The following is a 17096-nucleotide window of genomic DNA, read 5'->3' as shown; positions in this document are numbered from 1 at the left end:
ATAGTGAGGGGGCTATACCAAAACATGGATCTATATTGACAAGTTGTGGTGGAGAAGTTTTGTGACCACTCGGAACCTAAAATATGGAATTACAGATAGTTAGGTCAAAAATTGTAGTTAAATCTTCAAAACACAGAAAATCGGGATGTACTGTTATATGGGGGCTATACAAAAACATGGACCGATGTTGACAGTTTTTGGTGGAGATGTTTTATAAGCACTGGGAACCTCAAATAGTTCGGTTTGAAATTGTTGCTAAAATCTTCAAAATACCCAAAATCGGGAGGTACCGTTATATAAAGGCTATACCAAAACATGGACCTATGTTGAAAATTTTTAGTGGAGAAAAAAATTTTTTTTAGTGCGAAATGTAGCTATCATCCTCAAAATACCAAAAATCGAGAGGTTATATGGGGGCTATAACAAAACATGGAATTATTTTGACAATTTTTGGAGCAGATGTTTTGTGACCACTGGAAATTTCAAATGTTAAATTACAGCCAGTTCGGTCAAACGTGTAGCTAAAATCATCAAAATACCGAAAGTGGAGAGGTACCTTTATATGGGGGCTGTACCAAAATGTGGTCCTATGTTGAACATTTTTGGTGGATTAACTTTGTTATCGTTATATGGGGGCTATGCCAAAACATGGACCTATGTTGAAAGTTTTTCGGAAGATATTTTGTGATGACTAGGAACCTCTACTGTTAAATGACAGCTATTTCGGTTAAAAGTTGTAGCTAATATCCTCAAAATACCGAAAATCGGGAGGTAGCGTTATATGGGTGTTATACCAAAACATGGATCTCTGCCTATAATTTTTGGGATGTGAGTTTGCTGATCACTAATAACCCTAAATGCCAAATTATAGATTATTCGGTTTGAAAATGTGACTAAAAACGTCAAAATACTTGTACCGTAGCGTTTACACGAAGTGAGGTATTTTATTTTTCCTCAGGTACTACTAGAAGTTTTAGGGAACAGCATGGAACAAAGTTTCGTTTTCGCAGAATAATGCCTGAGAGTGTCTTCTTTTAGCACATATATAAAGGGTGATCCATTTAGAGGTTCCTGCTTTCTTAAAAAAAAAAAAACACAGAAACATCAAATTGAATGGGAAATGTTTATTATTATTTGAAAGAAATTTCGACGACTTTTTTGCAGATTATGTCTAACAAATATTGGCCGAGGCTACGTACCAGACGGTCCATCCGTTGGGTCCAATTTTCAATGACTCGTTCAAGCTTTTCGACTGGTAACTGGCGAATGGCACGTCTGGTGCTTTCCCCCCAAGACCGGAATCGAAGCGGCTTCATGCGCGTATAATTTTGACTTTACATATTCTCACAGGAAAAAGTCTAACGGAGTGATATTAGGCAATCTTTGTGGCAAATCGACTATTCCAAAACGTGCTCACCGAAGTGTTCTTTCAGTAAATCCAATGATTGATGCGATGCCCCTTATGGTCTTTACGTCTAACAGGCACCCTACAAATTTCCTGCTAATCAATATGTGGTCTGTTTGTGGTTACACCGTCTGGTGATTCCCACGTGTACTTATGGATGTCTCGCTGAGGGAATCTAGTTCCACCGACGAAAAGTTGATTGCCCATACACAGGTGTAGAAGATGGTTACTTACTTACTTACTTACTTAGCTGGCCCATTATAGAACATTTGTTCCATAGACCGAACTAAGAAAAGATCTCCAATCCTCTCTGTTTTTCGCTTCGCTTTTTGGAATACCGCGCGTTTTCATTTCTTCATCCACTTGTATGCTCCATCGAAGCTTAGGCCTCCCGATTCTGCGTGCACCGCCATGTGGCATGTATTCATACGCCTTTTTAGCGGGTTCATCATCGGTCATTCTTATAATATGGCCTAGCCAACGCAATCGCTGCATCTCGATACGTTTAACTATATTCATGTCTTTGTATAGCTGATATAACTCGTGATATTCACCGTCAACGCAAATCGGCCCGTAGATCTTTCGAAGAATTTTCCTCTCAAACACACCAAGCACTGCCTTATCTGCTTGCGCAAGTACCCATGCTTCGGAGCCATACATTAGCACGGGTAGTATCAGCGTTTTGTATAATGTTATTTTTGTTTGACGAGATGTGGCTTTGTTTTTAAATTGCTTATTTAAACCATAGTAGCATCTGTTGGCCAATACAATTCTTCTTCTTATTTCACAACTGATGTTGTTTGTCTCACATTATTATCTTAATATAGCAAACAAACAGTCATTAATCGTTCCGAGATTGGTCTTAAGTCCAGCATAGACTTTCGCATTTCATCAGTGAGAGGCAGAGCGTCTCCATTAAGGTGATTTTTCTGATTTCCAAAAGAAAGTGATGGCCCGTGGAAGTTCTCATTTCACCATTATTGTTCCATCTCACTTCACATAATCCTGGGAGGTCTAATCTATATCGACTCATTTCGCGGCATGTTTGAGCCAGCCGAGGTGGTTCCAGTAACGGCCTTACATTCCATGATCCGAATCGTGTCCGTGTTTGAAATCCAATTTGTTTTACCATGTTTACTAATCCATTTCTAATTATTTGTGCTGTTTCGTTGATAATGTATTTTTGTGCTTATCAGGCCTGCAAGCAACCTACGTTTTCCCAGAAGGGATGCGTTGTTTTGCCATTATTTGGCTTAGACACATTTGTATAGCGAGCCGCATGATGCATGGCAAACGCCCGCGTAGTTCATAGCCGCCCCTAACCTGAGAAAACAGACGCTGACCCGAAAGCCGCTCGTTCCGAGACAGACAATCTTGGGATTCAAATGGGATCCGCGGGTTCGTTACGCCCGTCATCCCTTTTGCGTATTTGATGCATCGCAAAGCTGATTGTGTTATCTGTCGAACAAAAAAATATATGAAAATATCTCTATCCTTTCAAAATTTACAGATTTTTGACCAGGAAAAACGATTCTGAACCAATGTGCACCGTTCTTACTTATTTATAGTATTCGTAGAGACTAGATTCCTTTATTTTGCTAGTTCCTACTTATGTTCTGAAATATTGTTCCACTCTTTTGTTTCCAATTCAATTAGAAATGTTAGAAACTAAAAAAAAGTCACACATCAGAAAACTTTAAATCTCATTTGAAACAAAGTTATTTTTACTGGAGTGTTAACATTTCCTGTTTCGAATTGCAACTGTTAAATTTAATTAAATACAAAACCTCCATACAGCAGTTAACTGGAGCTACGCACAAAAGCTTCTCATGGAGAAGGGAGCAAAATCTTATTCAGCCATAAGAAATATACAAACCCTGTTTCTCTTTAAATGCCACAAAACACTACTCTCTTTCCAATTCTCTCTGTTTTTCATACAAAAAATATTCGTTATCTGAATTTTCTTGCTGGGCTTTTCCTCTACCCGGAGTGTTTTGTGTTGGGCAAAACAGAGAAAAGCTTTGACGACATTCAACATGTTTGTGGCCACCGACACAGAACAAATGTACCAAAATGCTGGATACCAAAACAGGAGAAGAGAGGCGGGCAAATGAAAATAACACAGAATTCCATCCATACATAAGTTTGGCATTACACATGCATCAAGTGAAAATCAGTTTTTCCCGGGTATTCAATGCGAAACGATTGAAATTATCCTTTGAGCGGAAGTGTGAGCGAGCAGTTATTGTAGTGAAAGTGTTATATTTCTGTGAGTGGGAATGTGTATTTCAGCCAATATCCTTTTGTTTAAAATATAAAAGTGAAAACATTTGAATTTGAAAATTGTATGGAAAAAATTGTCAAGAAAAATTAAACGTATTAAAATTGAAGCTCTACCTACCAAAAGAATTTAAAAGATTTGTAAACCAAATAAAAAAGCGAATATAAACAAATCTTTGAAAATTGTCAAAAAAGAAAAACAAATCCCACGAAATTTACCTTGGTTCCTTGTACGTAGTGTGGTGTGTGTGTGTTTTGAATGTGCCGTGTTGCTTACTTGCTTGAAATCGTGGTACATTCCCAGTATTAGTGTGTCGACAATTCATTCATTCATCGCCTGGTTCTAAAGGGAATTCTTTTGTCATATCACAACTCACGCCTGGTTCAAAGAGATTTATTATCAAAGGTATTCTGACATTCTTGCTTTTGTTGTTATATTTTTTTTGCATATGTATGCAAATATATTCACATACATTTGAAATTGAATTGGCTAATGAAAAAGAAAACGGAAAACGTTTAGGAATTTTTCATCATATTCTCCTTTTCAGTATTGAAATCCTTTCAAAAGTAAAGAATTTAGAGATGACTTGTTGAAACACGAATTTACATAAAATACGTATAAAACATACAATGTACATTGTATGTTGTATATGTAAATACATATGTATGTATGTACATACAAGTATATTCTTATCAGTTTACGATATATTTAGTCTTGAATGGTTTTAAAATAGCTTTTACCCCTCCTCCTCCTCCAGACGATTAGCAGGCTTATCTTCTGAGAGTTTTGACAGCTTCCCAAACCATCAGACGAATTTGCAAAATGATACATCATCATCGTCATCATCGCCAGGGTTATTATCATATGAAGCCAGTTAATGATGATGTTTATTTTACAGTTGCTACTGAGATTTCAATGCCAACATGTCTTGTGAATGTGTGCTAATGATTAATGAGTTAGTTGATTTTGTGGTTCATCTTTAAAAATAAAATTGATATTTTCAAATTAATTTTAATTTTTTTTAATTTCTATGTAAAAAACTTGATTAGGATTAGTCGCTGATGTCTATCATATTTAATGAGGATTTATAAGACCGAATAAAAAAGATAAAATATATGATCTGGACCCGAATTGCAAGAATCTACTGATTTTTACTACTTTTATTCGATATCAGGTTGCAGGTTCAGAAACAGAGCATATATTTTTTATTTCTTTATAAATTTAACAACTACATAGACCTATATATCGACGCCTCCAAACAATAGTATGCTAAGTCGACTTAGCATGTTTTCAAGTTCTTTACATTTTTATATTTAACGTCCTTTAACTTAAATTCTGTAAAATTTTGGTAATAATCGGACAATCCGAACAGAAGTTATAAACAAATATTGACTTAGCATAGTACTGAAGTTCAAAAAAATTTCCAAACTTTTAGAGCTTGTCCTGCAAAACTCACTGTTCAGAATTAGCAAACTATTATTTGGAGGTGTCGAACGTCCTTTAACTTAAATTCTGTCAAATTTTGGTAATGATCGGTCAATCCGAACAGAAGTTATAAACAAATATTGACTTAGCATAGTACTGAAGTTCAAAAAAATTTCCACACTTTGAGAGCTTCTCCTGCAAAACTCACTTTTTAGACTTAGCATACTATTATTTGGAAGTGTCGATATCATCAGCAGCCAAATGAAGCACCTTAAGGTGGAATCTTATTTGTATTGCATGTCAGTCATACTCGTACTGATACTGAACAAACCTTTTGCCCCACCGTTGAGTTTTTATACCCTATTCCACAATGTGGTAAGGGTATTATAAGTTTGTTTTGCTAAAAATTCATATAACAAATATTCCTCGTAGACCTCAAATGTTATATACCATTTTTCATATCTCGGCGAGATAAAGCGATATAGCGATGTGCGTCAGTCCGTGTGTCCGTCTGTCCGTTATAAATTGTAATCAAACTCCAGGCTGCAATTACGGACCGATCTTCACGAAATTTGGTATGGAGGTCGGTTTCACATCAGAATAGATCGCTATTGTTGTTGATGATGATCGTGAAATATTTAGGGGGTGAAATGGACCAAAAGCAAACATTTTATCCGAATTTGTATCTGCTCTGTAGGTCACAATCATAGTTCGATCAGCGCGAAATTTTAAATATGGTGTGAGCTTATGACAGGAAAGAAGCTTGCAATTTTACATGATGATCAGATAGTTTTTGGCCGAAACTTTTGTGTGAAAATTGGAGAAAAGTAATATATATCTTATATCTTTATTCCTGGTAGACACATTCCGCCCATTTGATTTATTTTTGCAAGACGATCTCTCGTCCTTTGCATAGATGCCAATTATGTTGATGTACGTGCTCAGATAACAGAGTAACAGTCTAGTATATACAGAAGTTCCACAGTTTTAATTGTGTATAGTAACCATAACCACGCTAGAGTTCGCAGTTATAGTTTAATACTGACAACTTTTTACAGAGGTAAGAATTTTAGTCAAGGAAGATGCCGACAATTTTGGATAATGTGCGGATAGTTCGTAGCGGGAGAACTTTCGTGGGAAAAATATCCAATTTCAATTTTTTGTATATATTTTAAATTGTTACAAATTACAATGCTGCACGGGGTCTTGAAGTTTTTGTGATACCTTTGGTAAAAAGTAATGTAATAGTACCTCGAAATATTTGTCTGTTTTTTCATTGATCGATTCGATAAAAATCACCGAAAATTATTTCTAAGATTCTTTTAAGATTATCGAAATAATGATTTTAGACCCCAAGTATGTTTGGACGAAATCCATTTCAGACAATTTGGAGTCGATTTACCCATTTTCGTCCGTCTGTCTGGCTGGTGCGCACGATAACTGTCGAAGGATCAAACTATTTGGATCAAATTTTAGGTATCGTAAATTTTGTCTAAACTTAGTTTAAGTTTGAAGATAGACCATTTCGGTCTACCCCTTCCGTTGATTACTCCCACAAAAGTTAAAAATTTTCGTTAATATTATTCGCACGATAGTTCCAGAAGAGAATAACCGAATTGTTCCAAACTAGGGATGTTGAAATATTACTTCCATGTGCAATTTTTTGGGGAGGGGGGTGGGTCAAGTCCATACTTCCTGAGACGACGCCAACTATACTGACTAGTGCGTAAGATAACCCTTGAAGGGAGAAACCGGTTCGGCCTTAATTTTGTACATCGTATTATTTCTTAGAGACTTGGACTACGTCCGAATATCGGCTACATCGGAACACTCCTTCGGGTGCCTCCCACACAAATTTTGAAAAGAGTGCCGTTTAAGTACTCTTCTCGGATTATTTAATTTTTTTTCATTTTTTGTCTTTGTGGCACTTGTTACGACAGTACAATTTTTTTGGGGGTCAAAGTCCATTCTTCTTGGGAGTTGGCAAAATTAAAAAATAAATAAATTAAAAAATAAAATAGTGCCCAGGTTTAGGGTCGGCCCGGTCCGACTACAACCCTCTCTTAATTGTTAGTAATATTTTTGGTTTAAATTTGTAATTAAAAACTGCATTTTGAGTAGAAAAACTTGCTTCGAAAAAATGACTGGATTAAAAGTTACGAAAACACTACTGCGACAAAAAAAAACTAAGATTTTATGTGAAGATCAATGTCAGAATTGTGTGACAGAATGCGGATGAAGTTTTTAATTAAAAAAAGGAATTACAGATAGTTCAACCAACAAATGTAGCTAAACTCTTCAACAAACCTAAAATCGAGGGGTAACTTTATATGGTGGCTATACCAAAAACATGGACCTTATTCACAATTTTTAGTGGGGAGGTGTTGTGACCGCCATGAACCTCAAATGGCAAAAAAAGGGAAACTTCGGTTTAAAAATGTAGCTAATATACTCAAAATATCGGAAACAGGAGGTACCGTTACATGGGGCTATACCAAAACATGGACCTATATTGAGAATTTTTGGTGGATATGTTTTGTTACAGGTAGTTAAATTACAGGTAGTTCGGTAACAAAATTTGCTGAAATCCTCAAAATACCGAAAATCGGGAAGTACCGTTTTATGGGGGCTACACCAAAGCGTGGACCTATGTCGAACATTTTTTTTATTGTCCATTCTCAATTTACCCGTTTCTTTCTCAAAAAAACCCGTATGTTTATGAATTTCGGTACATTTCGTATGAGTTAATTAAGTATGAAATTCGGATGGTCATAACGCAGTACACTTTTTACATCCCCATATCATATTTTGATGAGCTTTTACATAAGATTAGATAAAAATCTTAATTATTGGGTGAATCAATGAAAATCTAGTAAAGACCAAAACCGATTATGACCAAAACCTTCCATTTTAAGCCAACAATTGAAAATTTTACTTTTTCTATCCATTACCTCCCTAAAATCGAATATTTTTTTACACAGTCGATCTATGAAGAACTGGTCTTTGCTGTCCTTGATAAGCCCACAAAAATATATATTATATTCGAACGAATGCCCTTTCTAAAGAATATGTTAGGTAAACCCAACAGATTAGCCTATATGGGCCCAAACATAGGAACAAGTTAAAAATTTGTACACATTTTATTCATTTTTAGTGGTATAGGAATTTACACTGGGAGTCGACCGGGAGTCGGAATTGGAGACATGATCTTTATTTCCATAGCACATTGTATGGGGGCCAAAGGCGAATTTTCAGAAAATCGATTTACATGTCACTATTATGTTCCAATCGATGAAAAAACTTTACCAGTTTGTTGTTGTGGCTTAAAAACAAATCCTACAAAAATTTATGAAAATTATGGGGGTTATACCAATATGGACCTATGCATATTTTGAAATAAGCTTTAAATTTAATAAATTCTTCAATATCGAAGAATTCTACATAATTCTAATTTAAGATTTTGGCCAAGATGGCGATATTTTAAGAATTTATTTTAGCTTATAAAACGCAAATGTATATGAAAAATGTTTGTTCAAAAATTAAATCAACATTTTTATAAAGAAAAAATTATAAAAAAATATGGCGGCTATATGAAGGCGTAGACCTATACCGACAAATTTCATATAATACACCAAATAAAGACCAAATACCAAATTTCAGACGGGGGAATATTGAGGACACAACCTACAAAATACCGGAAATAGGGAGGCATTGTTCTATGGGGTCTATACGAAGGTGTGGACCTATACAGACAAATTTCGAGGAGAATGTTTTATACCCCAACGAAGACTACATACCAAATTTCAACCATTTCGGTGGGTTGCTGTGGCCACAACCTTCAAAATACCGAAAATCTGGAAGTACCGTTCAATGGCGGCTATATGAAGGCGTGGACCTATACCGACAAATTTCATATGGTACATTAAATACACCAAATGAAGACCAACTAATAAATTGCAGGCATTTTGGAATATTTTATAACTATAACTAGATTAAATAACAAATTTAAGGCTTCCGGTGAGATATTGACGACACACCCTCCAGGATAACTAAAATCGGAAGGTACCGTTCTATGGGGGCTATATCGAAACGTTCTATGGGGGTTATATGAAGGTGTGGATACTTTATAGGGTCTCCGATGAATATTTCGATGGTTTACAATCGGAATGACAAATTTAATTAAACCCTTCACATTACGAAGGAGGGTATAAAAAAGAGAAAATCTAACAAACGTGAATCACGAAATTTGGAAATTATGTTTTTTTTTTATCAGACCTCGAATATGTGCGCTACATCTAAATCTGAACCGATTTGAATATAATATTTTATATATATATATATATATATATATATATATATATATATATATATATATATTTTTAGAAGAATTTCCGTTACACATTTCAAATTTCATTAAAAATGAACGTAAATAACGTGTTTGCTGCATCAAATACTTGAAATCGGCCGAAAATATATATGAACCGATTCTCACCAAATGCAATAGGGTTCGCCTTTTGGACAAACTACTTACATCCTCTATTTTCACTGGGATAGGATAATAAATGAGACCTGTACTTCGACTACAAAAAATACATGGGTCGGACCGACATATTCACATAAATCAACTCAGAGAGTGATTCTTTGTATATCCCTATTATCCCTATATTTCCCCTCCTTATGCACGTCACATACAAATGCATAAAGACGTCAAACGTAGAGTTGTGCCAATATAGTTCAATTAAACTCTATAATTTGCTATAGAAGTTTCTACAAAACTTTTCACCTCTTCGTATTGCACCCATAGAACGGCCTCTCCCGATTTTCGGTACTTTAAAGGTTTCAGCGTCATTAACAAACCGGAATGGATGTAATTTTATATTCAGTATTCGACAGAAGTATAAAATAATGCTGAAGATTATTATCAATACATGTCCACGTTTTTATATAGCCCTCATAGGAAGACACCTTTCAATTTTCGGTATTGTTAAGGTTGTGACCTCAATATCCAACCAAAATGGCTGAAATTTCGCATTTATTCTTCATTGTGGCACAAAACTTTACAACTGAAATCTGTCTGCCCCATAGAACTCCCCCTCCCGATTTGCAGTATTTTGAAAGATGTAGCCACATTATTCAACCGGAATGACTGAAATTTGATATTAAGTCTTCGTTAGTCTTCCTACAATTTTAAAATTTATTTATTTCTTTTGTGCTCTGTTCCAGAACCTTTAAGAATTTACAAATTTTTACAAAGGAAAACAAGTTTTCCTTTACGATAACTAGTAAAAATTAGTATTGTTGTGTATTTTGGTAAGGGTTTTCTAAACAGACCTAAACAATTTTACTATATTAATGAACTAATTTTTTATACCCTCCACCATAGTATGGAGGGTATATTAAGTTTGTTTTTCCGTTTGTAACGCATTGAAATACTCATTTGCGACCCTATAAAGTATATATATTCTTGATCAGGGTAAAATTCTATGTCGATCTGAGCACGTCCGTCCGTCCGTCTGTGGTAATCACTCTAGCATCCACAAAAATGGAGATAGGACGCTGAAATTTTGGGAAAATGCGTCTTTTGTTTGCAGGCAGGTCAAGTTCGATGATGGGCTATATCGGTCCACGTTTTGGTATAGCTCCCATATAACGGTACCCCCGATTTACGGAATTTTGACGGTTTTAGCTACATTTTCAGACCGATTTGGCTATAATTTGACATTTAGGGTTCTTAAGTGTCAATAAACATATATAACAAAACTTGTGGACATAGGTCCACGTTTTGGTATAGCCCCCATATAACGGAACCCCCCGATTTGCGGTATTTTGACGTTTTTAGCTACATTTTTTAGACCGATTTAGCTATAATTTGACATTTAGGGTTCTTAAGTATCAATTAACATATATAACAAAAGTTGTGGACATAGGTCCACGTTTTGGTATAGCCCCCATGTAACGGTACCCCCCGATATACGGTATTTTGACGGTTTTAGCTACATTTTCAGACCGACTTAGCTATATTTTGACATTTAGGGTTCTTAAGTGTCATTAAACTTATTTAACAAAACTTGTGGACATAGGTCCACGTTTTGGTATAGCCCCCATATAACGGTACCCCCCGATTAACGGTATTTTGACGTTTTTAGCTACATTTTCAGACCGATATAGCTATAATTTGACATTTAGGGTTCTTAAGTGTAAGTAAACTTATATAACAAAAGTTGTGGACCTAGGTCCACGTTTTGGTATAGCTCCCATATAACGGTACCCCCGATTTACGGAATTTTGACGTTTTTATCTACATTTCCAGACCGATTTAGCTATCAATTGACATTTAGGGTTCTTAAATGTCAATAAACTTATATAACTAGTGGACATAGGTCCATGTTTTGGAATAGCCCCCATATAAAGTTACCGCCCGATTTCAGATATTTTGAGAATTTTACCAACAAGTTTTAACCGAATTATCTGTAATTTGAACATTTGACATTTGAAATTCTTAGTGGTCACCACACCTCTCCACCAAAAATTGTCAAGAAAGCCCCCATATAACGGCACCTCCCGATTTTCAGTAATTTGATGATTTTAGCTACAATATTAAACCGAACTAGCAGTAATTTGACATTTGAAATTCTTAGTGGTCACAACACCTCTCCATCAAAAATTGTCAACATAGGTCCATGTTCGGATATAGCTCCCATATAACGTCACCTCCCAATTTTCAGTAATTTGGCAATTTTAGCTACAATTTTTAACAGAACTAACTGTAATTTGACATTTGAAGGTTGTAGTGGTCACCACACATCTGCATCAACAATTTTCAACATGGCCCCAATATAACGATACTTCCCGATTTTCGGTACTTTGACGATTTTACTTAAAATGTTTAACCGAACGTAGGTCCATGTTTTTGTATAGTCCCAAAACAAACCTCCCGATTTTCCGTACCTTAGCATTATTTTTTGGACGAACTTTCTGTAATTTGAAATTTAAAAGTCAACAAAAATTCTGCAACAAAATTTGTTCATTTAAGTTCATATTTTCGTATAGCCCAGATACCTCCGAACTAGCTGTTAATGACATTTGAAGTTCCCACGTTATGTACCGATTTTCGATATTTTGAGGATTCTAGCTAAATTTTTTAACCGAATTAGGAGTTATTTGACATTAAAGGCTCCCATCAAAAACTGTCAACATAGGCCCATGTTTTATTATAACCCCTAAATTGTCAACAGTTAGGCACCATAAAAAAGGGCCTCCCGAATGAAGCATTTTATGTACATTATCTGACATTTTAACGTACTCACTTAAAGTTGGGGACAGGAATGAATATTTTATGGTGGAGGGTATGAAAAGTTCGGCCCGGCCGAACTTAATGCTTTTTTACTTGTTTAAATTATATTGGTTTCAATATTAATTTATGTTCTAAGCAATCACTCCGACATTGAATAGTCCTTTTTACAAAATAAGGTACTCATGACATGCAAGGCTTTAAATCTTAAAATTGTTTATACCATACAATTTCCAGTAGATTAAGACAATTTTAAAAATGTTAGTCACATCTTGTCTTCTAAATCCCAGCAAATTTGATGGTGTAATAAAAAATCCATTGGTGGTCCTATGATATTTTCTTTAATTCCCCGCAAGCTTTTATTTTAATCCACAATTTTGTCTGTAACATATTTTCTATAAGTTCCCTGTGGGTTTTTGTTTTAAATACATACTCTACTGTGCATAGATGTACATATGTACATACATACATAGCTATTTGTGTATACGTTTAGGTGCGTTATTTCAACAATAAATAAAATAAAAATATGAAAACCGTAACTGCAAACGACCAACCTGCGAATTCACATAGTATCACAATTTTCTCTTTATCCATACATTGGAGCATATTTATGATAGATATGTCATGGCAATTGTGTTTCCCTTTCCCCGTTTTTCCTTTGATATTTTACGTTACGTTCAAAGAGGAAAAAACGGATCTCAACATTTTGCTGATGGCATAAGAATTTTTAATCCCTTTCAAACTTTTTTTTGCCCCACCCCCAAACAGTTTAAGTGCTGTTGGGTAAGGTGTTGCTGTTTTTTGCTTTTTCTGTGTTGAAGAAAAAAACTTCTGGTGAGTGTTCCTGTCGTATCCGTATTTTATTTGCTTGCCACGTTTCTATTTGCGGTTAGAAAGCAAATTATGTCTTTATTTAACGGTTGGTTTAACATTTTAAATTGATCTGGTTTTTGTACTAAAATCCCAGTTCTTATTTGGGACTTAGTTCAAGATTTCACTTAACATTTCAGCTATTTTGAAATAGAATTTTAAAAAGAACATCATTACGTGAGAAATGTTTTCAATTGTTATAATAAAATGTAAGAAGTTACCTGAAAACCATATCTGTGGTTGGGTTGTGAGAATTTCTATTGCTTAGATGATTTTATGTGGGTTTTGGAATTTGTGAGTTTATGATGCTGTAAAATTTTAGAATATACCATACCGAAATGTTGTAATAATTTCGATGGCAACGAATATTGGAACAAGAAATGCGACATTTTAAAAATGATAACCTTGAAATAAATTTTTTTTGGTTAATTCGCAGGGGTAGTTGATATTCTGGTTGTGTGGGACTAGATTTACATTCCTTATATGCTGGTTAAAATTCTGTATGAGTAATAATTATAGGAGGGTTGGCGTTGGCGTTGGCGTTGGCGTTGTTGTTGTTTTTTTTTTTTTTTTTGGGATGACCACTTATATTTTACTTTTCAAAATAGTCTGGCTAAATCTCGCATTCGTTGTTTTAATATTTTATTAAAACAACTTCATTTTAATAGTGGGAAAATTGGATAAGGAAGACTATAGTTTCCATCTTTTCGCCACAGAACCTCATAAGTTACCTTCTTTGGCACTAACTAAACTCGAGTTCGGTAGTGCCGACGAAATTCTCGATCAGAGTGCTTCTTTGGACACGTATCTATTTCAACGATCAATTTACACATGGGTATACAAAGTTTTTTTGTTGAAAAAAAAAAAAAAAAAAACAAAGAGACTGATGAGGATCTGTGGCGAGATCGGAAACTATAGTCCCTGCCTTACCCTTTGGAAAACATCGCCAATCTTTTCCACTAATAAATCAAAGTTGTTTAAATAAAATTTTAAAACAACGACTATGGGATTAGGCCTGACTATTTTGAAAACCAGAAAAGTAATAGTTATAATTAAGACTAGTGTTTGTCGCCGTCTACCCAACATCAAATCCAGATAAGTCCGAACCACGTCATATATATAAATATATTTTTTATACTTTGGTATGATAAAACATGTAAGACAGGCGTTAAGTTCGGCCCGGCCGAACTTGTTATACTTTCCACCACGAGTTTTATAGAAGTAATACTGAACAATTAGTTTCCTTTCGTTTATGAAGAAGACTAAATACCAAATTTCAGCAATTTCGGCAAAACAATGTGGCTAACCTTCAAAATACCGAAATTCCGGAGATACGCTTCCCTGGGGGCCATATCAAAAAGTCGATCTATTTCTTGCGGAAAGTTTTTAGGCTGAAGAAGACTCAATACCAAATTTCCGATATTTCGGTAAAACCTTCAAAATACCGAAAATGAAGAGGTACGCTTCTATGGGGGATATTAGAACCCGAGGGCCTATACCAATAAATTTCTTCTGGAATATTTTATTACCACGTGGAAGACTAAATAACAAATTTTAACCTTTCGGTGGGATATTGACGTCACAACGTTCAGAATCTAGAAAATCGGGAGGTACCGTTCTATGGGGGCTATATCGAAACGTGAAGCTATACCGACGAATTTTAGTCAGAAAGGCTTTTACTTCCAACAAAGACTAAATACCTTATTTCAGCCATTTCGGTGGTTTGCTGTTGCCACCGTTCTTTGGGGGTTATGCGAAGACGTGGACCTATGCCGACAAATTTTTGGAAAAAAGAGACTAATTACCAAATTTCAGCCATTTCGGTGTGATAATGAGGTTAAACCTTCAAAATACCGAAAATCGGGAAATACCGTTCTATGGGGGTTATATGAAGGCGTGGACCTATACCGACAAATTTCATATATAACGTTTACCTCAAATGCCAAATTTCAGCCATATGGGTGGATTATTGTGACCACAACCTTCAATATACCGAAAATCGGGCAGTACGGTTCTATGGGGACTATATCAAAACGTGGACCGATATAGCCCATTTGCAATACCAAACATCCTAGGAAAAACAGAAAACTCTATACCAACTTTCAAAGCTCTATTAAAAAATTGCGAGCTGTATTTTGATTTCAACAAACGGACGGACAAACGGAAATGGTTATATCGACTTAGAATTTTACCCTGATGAAGAATATATATAATTTGTAAGATCTCCGATGAATATCTCGATGTGTTGCAAACGGAATGACAAAATTAATTATACCCTCCATATTATGGTGGAAGGTATAAAACTAGTAAGAACGGCATTAAGTTTGGTCGGGCCAAGCTTTCTGTACCTTCCACCACGAGTTGTTTAAAAATAAAGTGGAACAATTAGTTTTACTTTCGTTTATCAAAGCAGCCCTTCCGCCACGTCGAAGCTTATTTCGAAGAGAAGAGGAATATTTTAACCGCTTCTCTTTTTGGAATACCGCGTCTTTCCATCTCTTTTTTCGCTCATCCTTATGATATGGCCCAGTCAACGCAATCGTTGCATCTCGATACGTTTATCTATCCTGATGTCGTTGTATAGCAGATACAGCTGGCTGGTTCATACGGCATCGATATTCACCGTCAATGTAGATTGTTCCGTAGATCTTTCGAAGAATTTTTCTCTCAAACACAAAAGCACTGCCTTTTTCGGTGTTTTGTAAAGAGTTATTTTTGTTTGACGAGATGCGGCTTTGTTTTTAAACTGCTTACTTAAGCCAAAGTAGCATCTGTTGGCCAATACAATTGTTCTCTTTATTTCACAACTGATGTTGTTTATTGTGTTTATGGCGGTGCCGAGTTAGATGAAGTCTTTTACTACCTCAAAATTATAGAAATCAACTTCCACTGTTGGTCCGAGCTCTATGGACGCATTGCGCGTCGACAGCATCAACTTTGTCTTTTCGTCTTTTATCGCCAGACCGACTTTTGCTGATTCTTCTTCGACATAGTTATAGTTATCAGATACTTCCTCTACTGATCGTCCCATGATGTCAATGTCATCAGCATAAGCAAGTAACATGTGGCTGTTCCTGTAATTTGTGCCATTTCTTTTGACATTTGCATCTCGAATAACTTTTCTAACAGAATGTTGAACAGGCCACACCAAAGGCTGTCTCCTTGTCAGAAACCTCATTTGGTACTGAATTGTTCGGAGAGGTTCTTTCCTATTTTAACTGAGGAGCTAGTATCAGTTAAAGCCGAATGAGCTTAGAGGGGACACCAAATTCAGACATGGCTTGGAATACCTTTAGGCTGTCGAAAGCTGCCTTATCATCATCAGACATCAGTTTGATGTTTCTCTCTCTGGTAAAACTTTCGGACTTCATTCTGGCTCCTGTACATCTCGACTATTTCACTCCCGCTTTTCAATTTCTCTCTATTTCCTGCGGAAAAGGTATTTTCTTCCCTTCTTTTCTTCCGTTATCTCTTGTGCGCTACATTACTACTGACTGTAGAGCATCACATTCCTGGTCATACCATGGGTTCCTGGGATGTTTTTGGTATCAAAGTAAGGATTTTGCGGCTGTTTGGATGGAGTGGGCAATATTTTGCCATTGTGCTAATATGTTATTTGTGCGAGGAGTGCTTTCATTAAGCAATTGGGCTAGTGGAATATGCTGTAGCTATCTGTTGTGTTTGCAGCTTACCGATGTCCAGCTTCCGTGGTGTGTCTGTTCGTGCTTTATTTGCAACGTTTAGACGGGAACGTACATTTGAAGATTTTCTACCAATTGAGGAACCGATATACCAAGTTAAACTCACTTCAGTAGAAAACTCAT

The 17096-nt window shown here is 35.7% G+C and overlaps 1 protein-coding gene across 3 annotated transcripts in view; it reads left to right on the top strand.

Moving 5' to 3' along the window:
- Positions 1–3471: 3471 nt before the first annotated feature.
- LOC141397052 (ras-related protein Rap-2b) overlaps positions 3472–17096 on the top strand; it is a 232473-nt gene continuing 218848 nt past the window's right edge. For all 3 annotated transcript variants that reach the window (XM_073972884.1, XM_073972886.1, XM_073972883.1), the window contains exon 1: positions 3472–4091. The gene's annotated coding sequence lies outside the window, so the exon portion shown is untranslated. The remainder of the gene's footprint in view (positions 4092–17096) is intronic.

This window comes from Musca autumnalis, unplaced genomic scaffold, assembly GCF_047663935.1.
Source record: "Musca autumnalis isolate F117 unplaced genomic scaffold, ASM4766393v1 scaffold_3, whole genome shotgun sequence".
Classification (NCBI taxonomy): domain Eukaryota; kingdom Metazoa; phylum Arthropoda; class Insecta; order Diptera; family Muscidae; genus Musca; species Musca autumnalis.
The sequence above is the reverse complement of the archived record's forward strand: the minus strand, read 5'-3'. Positions and strand labels throughout refer to the sequence as shown.